We start from the raw sequence: 7,671 nt of genomic DNA on the forward strand, positions 1-7,671 counted from the left end.
CCCTCGGCAGTTGTGCCAGAGAGGCCCCGGAGCAGGTCCTGGAGATGTGTTTGAAGATGTGACCCTGCCGCCATAGCGCCCACCAGCATTGCCACCAAATCCCAGTGTGGTTCCCGGGGGATCCCTGCCTGACACCAGGCAGCAAGAGTGTGGAGAGGCGGAGGCCATTACCATGCCCACAGTGGGTTTGGGGTAGGAACATAGGCGTTCCTGGGAGACATGGGGAATGTGTGAGGCAGCCTCAGGAATGCCAGGGGAGGGAGGGATTCTGAGTGGCCAACTTTCAGGGCCTTGTATGCCACGTTTGCGGGGCCTTGAGTCCCAGCTTTGAGTAACCATGTGGTTAGTTCTTGGCTGCGTTGCCTGGGAAGCAATCTTAGCTTCTCTGGGTCTGTGTCCTGTCCTGTGAAGGAGAGTGTTTTGGTTTTATTTATTTTATTTTTGTCCTACTTTTCTGTATTGTGAGAATCCCGGGAAGTCGAGAGAATCATGTGATCATGTAACTCCTATGTGTGGCCAGTGTGGCCTGGACACTACATAGACCGACTTAAATATGCTTCACACCAGTCCAGAGAGACAGAGCTGTTAGCATCCCCACTTTAGAGATGGGAACGCTAGGCACAGAAGTTGATGGATTGACCATAAAGTTATACCTAGTGAGTGGCAGAGTGAGGGACTTGAGGTCAAGACGTCTGGTCTGGAGTTCTTTATTTCTTTAAGTTCTGACAATGTCACTTCTATATGAAATAGTGCTGGGACAGCCCTAGAAGCCTCTAAATGTTAGGCAGTACAATGGTAAGCTCAGATGGCTGGGGGTTGTTTTACCAGAAAGAAGGAATTTGAATTCTCAGCATGGGGCTATATTAAACCTCTTGAGCTCCAATGGGATGCTTACAGCCCTCAGGTTCTGGGGGAAGCCAGAACCAGCACACAGGGCGAGCAGAGAATTAGCATGAGAGCAGCCAAGTTTGAAGCTGGCTGAGGATCTATGGGTCACAGGAACTGCCACAACTCCCCATTTACGTTCTTGTGCACGCCATACCGGCTTCCAAGGGCAGTGTCTCATGGACCTTTTCCCTAAACACCCCTAATGCTTGTAACTTCTTGCACATGTACATTGGGTCGTGTCTGCAAGGGAATCTGGGAACCGTGGTTATATTGTGAGACAGTAAGAGAATAGATTAGATGCAAGCAGCACCCCGAACCTAGATGAGCTGGACATCACCTGGAGTGCTGGCACCTGAGAAACATTCCAGTTTTCCTCAGATGAAAGTGCAGCGCTCAGGCTGGAGAGATGGCTCAGAGATTAAGAGCACTGTCTGCTCTTCCACAGGTCCTGAGTTCAATCCCCAGCAACCACATGGTGGCTCACAACCATCTATAACATGATCTGGTGCCTTCTTCTGGCCTGCAGGTATACATGCAGGCAGAATGCTGTATATATAATAAATAAACCTTTTTTTTTTTTTAAAGTGCAGTGCTACAAAAAAAGGACATGAAGGAAAGTATAAGGGTGAAGAAGGGTAATGCGAGAGGAAGAGGGGATGAGACAGGGCAATAGCAGGTAAAAACTGTAAACTTGACATATGCATGTATTAAACTGACAAAAAAAATTGAGACATGGTCTTACTAGGTTGCCCTGGCCAGTGATATGTTATATGTAGATCAGACTGAACTGGAACTCACAGAGATCCTCCTGCCTCTGCCTCTGCCTCCCAAGTGCTGGGATTAAAGGTGTGTACCACCATGCCTGACCTTAAACAAACAAACAAATTTCTTAAGATAAAAAACAAACAACAAAAAAGTGTGTACCGTTCTGAGAAGCCATCTTTAGAATGCCAGCCCCCAAGCTTGCTGACTGGGGAAACATGGTTTCTACAGTTTGCTTACACTCAGAGTTTGAAGCAGGTGTTGCCGTGCCGACCCTCGGGAACATTTCCCTTGTGACCCAGGGGAAGCAAGCTCTTGGGAGAAAAATATCGATTGTGACTGGAGTTGCAGACCCAGAACGGAGCAGCGGTGTGGTTCCCTTAAGGTGTTTGTATGACACACTAAGGAGGGTCACTAGCATGTACTCACGTTCATGTGCAGGGGGTTCTGGACCTCAGCAGACCTTTGGTATGGTGGCTCCCTCCACCCCGTACAGTTTTTGTGTCCTGCCCTTTGTGCAAGTCTCATGGGAGGAGCTGAGACCAGGGATACACCTCAGGAGAGGTCTTGTAATCCTGTGGGCATCGAGCTCCCCCACTGATCAGCCGACAACACACAGATGGGACAAGCTTGGATCACCTCCAGCCTTTGCTTTCCCCAAAGGCTCATAGCTCAGGAAGACACCGAAGGAAGAGCAAGTGAAGTAGTGAAGTAAGGAAGCCCTACTCTCTGGCTGACCACCACCACCCTGCCGGGAGCTGTCTTTCCTTCCTTTCACTTTCTAATTTGCTTACTGCTTTCTGTATATGTATGTATATATGTATATTTTAAATTTTTTGATTTATTTTGTTGTTAATTTCTTCTCTCCTTTTCACAGTCCGATTCCTCCCCTCTGTATTTTCTCACTTCCTTTCCTTTTTCACTTGTTGACTGTTCTAACGTGTTCGAATTCGGATCTTTCTTTGTAAGTTTTTCTTCCTTTTCTCCTCCTTCAAAACTTGTTGGTTTAAAAGGCCATGCAGATGCCCCTGGTCTCAGCTGTCACCTGAGGCCATGTTGATGTCTGAGCTCTGTGCTGAGCTGGCCTTGCCCTTCACCGGATGCAGCAGAGGAGAGCTGACTCTGGTGGCATGTGTGCAGGAGAACTGACCCCTGCCCTTCACTAGCTGCAGCACCCAGGAGAGCTGGCCCTGCCTGGCGAGCTGGCACCATCCCTGGTTTGCTGTGTGTTGGCCTGGATGTGGGAGAGATATGACACACACACACACACACACACACACACACACACACACACACACACAGTGGCAGGCAAGTGAGCCAGCCCAAGGGTATGAGAGTGGGAGAGCTGGCCCCACCCCTCACTTGGCAAAGTGAGAGAGCTCGCAAGCTGACTGACTCAGCCTCCACCCATGAGTGTGAGTTGGCCCACCCCATCTATGAACTGCCGGAGCATGCTAAGTGGCTCCAAAACCTCCATGATACAGGCCAAGAGCAGAAGATCCAAGAGGAGTCCTAGTGAGCATCCTGTACTAATCGTGTGGAAGGGACCAGAGGCCTCCGACCAGACTAATGAGTCATAGTGAGAGGTGGAGGGTGTTGCAAGGGCACAGGGCGGATGTGAAGGGACAGGGACATGAGTGGGATTGGGGTACATGATGTCATAATTAGTGTTTGGTTTTTCCATTGTGTCTGAATCTGGTGTCTTGGCATTTGTTGTTACTACATTTTCGTTTTCCCTTTTGTACATGGTCCTGAAGGTCAAGCTTGGCCTGAGAGGAATGTTATGCAAATGTTCTGCTCTGAATGACCAACCCAGCGCTCCCCCTCCCCTCTCGTGTGTGTGTGTGTGTGTGTGTGTGTGTGTGTGTGTGTGTAATATATACCTTGCTTTATACACAATTACTCCCCATTTAGATAAATACTTTAACTCAGAGAATAGGGAGGTTAAAAGTCCCAGGCTACACCCACGATCCAAGTAAGCAGGCCTGGGGATGGAGAACATGTGAAAATCTGCTCCCAACCATCCACCTTTACAGCAACAGAGGAGAGAAACAACAGAAAGGTCACAGGCGCTGTTCTCACGAGAAGCCACAGTGTAGCTCCCTCCTGTGCATTGTCCAGTTGTCCATGTGTCAGACTGTGGGGGACCCCACAGTCTACAGCACAACTATCCAATCTCTAGAAATATGCCACGCTTACAAGCAAGACCTTCAGGCTCCAATGCACTTGACACTGTCAAAATACGTGGATCGCCTCCAAGGAGGCAATGGAAAATCCAACTGAAGATGCATTTGGTACTCCACAACAGGATACATTGTCAAGAGAATAAAATGCTACACCCTTGGAAAGGTTGTCATGGGAAAACAGAGAAGACATCTGTCTCACTTAGGGTTTCCATTGCTATAAAGAGACACCATTACCAAAGCAACTCTTATGGGCAGCGTGTAATTGGGGCTGGCTTACAGATTCCAAGGACCTGTCTGTTATCATCATGGCCGGAAGCAGGAAGGCATGGCACCGGAGGAGCTGAGAGTTCTACAGGTTGATCTGAAGGCAAGCAGGAGAAGCCTTCCAGGCAGCTAGGAGGAGGGTCTCAAAGCCCTCCTCCACACTGACATACATCCTCCAATAAGGACATACGTCCTAATAGTGCCACTCCCTGGGTCAAGCATATTCAAACCGCTGCAATATCCATCGAACAGGCGCCATTCTCCACACAGAGACATAAGAGAGCTGGAAAACACAAGACAACGGAGAACTCGAGTTCTATAGTTCTCAAGCATTCGATCCCAAAGCCATTGAAGCAGATAAAGTGCCATAAAGAATTCAGGAGAATGCTTTAAAAAAAAAAAAAAAGGAGTCTCAAGAAAATATAGAAAAACACCAAAAAAAAAAAAAATCCCAATAAAACGTCTAGAAGTGAGAAATTTAAGAAAAAGTTGAAAATTAGAGACTTTGAAAAAGAACCAAACAGAAATCTCACAAATAAAGAGCTTGATAAAGAAAGGAAGGAAGGAAGGAAGGAAAGAAGGAATAAAAAGGAAAAAGCAGGGGTTGGGGATTTAGCTCAGTGGTAGAGCGCTTGCCTAGCAAGTGCAAGGCTCTGGGTTCGATCCCCAGCTCCGAAAAAAAGGAAAAAAAAAAAGAAAGAAAGAAAAAGCAATCAATATGGAGGGAAAAGACCAAAGCTAGACCTGCCACCTGGCCCAGCCGCACCTGCCCTGGGTGTCTGTCTGAAGTCAGCATGGGGCAGACACTATTTGCCATGAGTGTGGAGTTGCTCTTCAGAATAGCCCTGCTGTGGAATCAGCTGTGCTGCTCACCAACAAATGTGTAGGTAAGAAGACAGGCCATGAGGAAGAACTAAGTCATCTCCTTCACAGGACAATGGATGGAACTGGAGAACACCATGGTAGGCAAAATAAGTGAGACTCAGAAAGATACCCATGGAATCCTTCTTGGGGGAGAAGGAGGCCTGTTAGGGAAAAGGAGAGGTGTAGTAGAACAGGTAAGAAACAGTGGCTGAGTGATTAAAACCACTTGCTGCTCTTACAGAGGACCCTGGTTCCATCCCCAGCACCGCATGGCAGTTCATAGGTGCCTGTAACTCCAGTTTCAGAGGACCTGACACCATCCTCACAAGCTCCACACATGTGGTGCTTGAAATTCACCTATACACATAAAATTGATATTTTTTTAAAGTTAAAGAGAGTAAAAAGGTGGTATTACATATCAAAAATACATATATTTATTAAAATGTCACAGTGAAACCTGTCCTTTTGTACAACTGGTGTCCATTAATAAAATGACATTAGGCCATAGCTATAGCCTGTGCTCGCTGACTAGTTGCCAAATAGGAATTGATTAGAACATAGTCGTACTATGAAATAAAACACTTAGACTTCCCAAAACAGTCAGCCTTCCAGAAATTATGATTCAGTCATCAAACATTCCAATCTATAAATAGGCTTAATGGTTTACCTCACCACGAAGTTGAGAGGACAGTAAATGAACAAATACTTGCAGATCCCTTTCTTATAGCATAGCAGCTTGCTGCATTGGAAACATTGTATCGCTCCTAGAGCATAGCGCTTGCTGCATCGGAAACATTGTATCGCTTGGAGCATAGTGCTTGATGCATCGGAAACATTGTATCTCTCCAGCTATTATCCCTTGGGAATGCCCTAGGTTCTATGGAGATGAATTGATTGAGAGTAGCTTGTGCATTCAAGGAGTTTCTAGGTAAATGCATTAGAGAAGTAAGAACAGACACACGGGGCCTGGGGAGATGGCTCAGTGGTTAAGAGCATTGACTGCTCTTCCAGAGGTCCTGAGTTCAATTCCCAGCAACCACATGATGGCTCAAGACATCTGTAATGGGATCTGATGCCCTCTTCCGGTGTGTCTGAAGACAGCGACAGTGTACTCATATAAATAAAAAACAAATCTTTTTTAAAAAAAGGGTTGGGGATTTAGCTCAGTGGTAGAGCGCTTGCCTAGCAAGCACAAGGCCCTGGGTTCGGTCCCCAGCTCTGAAAAAAAGAAGAAAAAAAAAAAAAAAGAACACACACACACACACACACACACACACACACCCTATAGTTGTGGGTTACAGGGTGTGTCTGGAGTCCCTGAGACATCTTCTCTCACAATTTGGATTCTCTCCACTGGGTGGAGGCAGGGTTGGGGCATCTGTGTTCTATTAGAGGTGCACCGGAGACTCCTAGACACACCCAAGGTGCAGGAGACCTTTTTTTTGGGGGGGGGGGCTACGGTGGATGACTTATAGATGTGGGAGCCTTGGGCGGTGGTTGACTGGCTTGGCCTGGGTCAGTAAGCAAAGAGAATCGATGGTTCGTGTAGAAGGCCCAGCCTACAATAAACTAATAACATTGAGGCCCGGCTTGTAGCTCAGTGATAGAGCACTTGTCTAGCATATAGAGGGCTGGGGGCTCATTCTCCAACATTTCCAAAAAGTTTTAAAGCAGTTGAAGATTTTTCCAGAAACTGTCAGGGTAAGTGTGTGCCCATGGAGTATAGATTCAGGAGGTTGGAAAGGATGGGAGAAGTGCCAATGGATGACAGAAAGGAACCAACTGGTGTGACTCTGGGTCAGGGGTCATTTTGTTTTCCAGTCAGGAGCTGGAAAAACAAAAAACCAAAAACCAAAAGCAAACAACAACAAAACCAAAAGCAACCAAAAACAAAAAGCCCAACAACAACAACCCTTTCTGAAGCAGGAAAATGCATTGATGTAAAACCTTGCCCATGGGGTTGGGGATTTAGCTCAGTGGTAGAGCGCTTGCCTAGCAAGCGCAAGGCCCTGAGTTCAGTCCCCAGCTCCGAAAAAAAAGAAAGAAAAAAAAAAACCTTGCCCACAATCTCAAAAGGGTCCGTAGACATTCTTCTCCTCTACTTCAAGTTTTCCTGATGCCATGCACCAGCTGTGACCCAGCAGTGTCTGTGACACACAGAGATGTGAACAACAGAGAAGATCCGGTTCAGGCAGGAATGAATGAGCTGCTTTAGGACAGGCTGAATTTGAGATGTTTCACCTTCAATACCTGAGTGGAACTCTCTCGCAGGCAGGTGGGTGTATAGGTGTGGAGCAGAGGGAGAAATACAGGCTGGAGACCCTGACTGGCGCTGCCCGTGGGCTGGTGGTGAAGTCATGGGGGTAACTGCAGCTCCCTGGGGGAGAATAGGGCACGAAAGGCAGAGCATGCCAGGGCTACAGTGTGGGCAACTGTTGCACAAGACGTCCCTTGACTGTCTTTAGAACACCTTACTGGGGAGGCAAGGTCTGATTACCAACTGTTTACATTCTGGGGCAGGCAAAGATGCTATGGTTGATGGTCCAGGACAAGAGCAAAGATCCAGTGAGGGAGGGGCAGAAGTCACAGTTGTTGCTCCTCCAAGTAGGAGTCCACTTCCCTGTGTCTGAGGAGGTGGCTGCCCTGGCAGGCTGGGGGGTAAGGGCAGGTTGCATGTTCGAAATCCCATGCTTCCAAAGGCTGGAAG

This window comes from Rattus norvegicus, chromosome 13 (assembly GCF_036323735.1).
Source record: "Rattus norvegicus strain BN/NHsdMcwi chromosome 13, GRCr8, whole genome shotgun sequence".
NCBI lineage: Eukaryota > Metazoa > Chordata > Mammalia > Rodentia > Muridae > Rattus > Rattus norvegicus.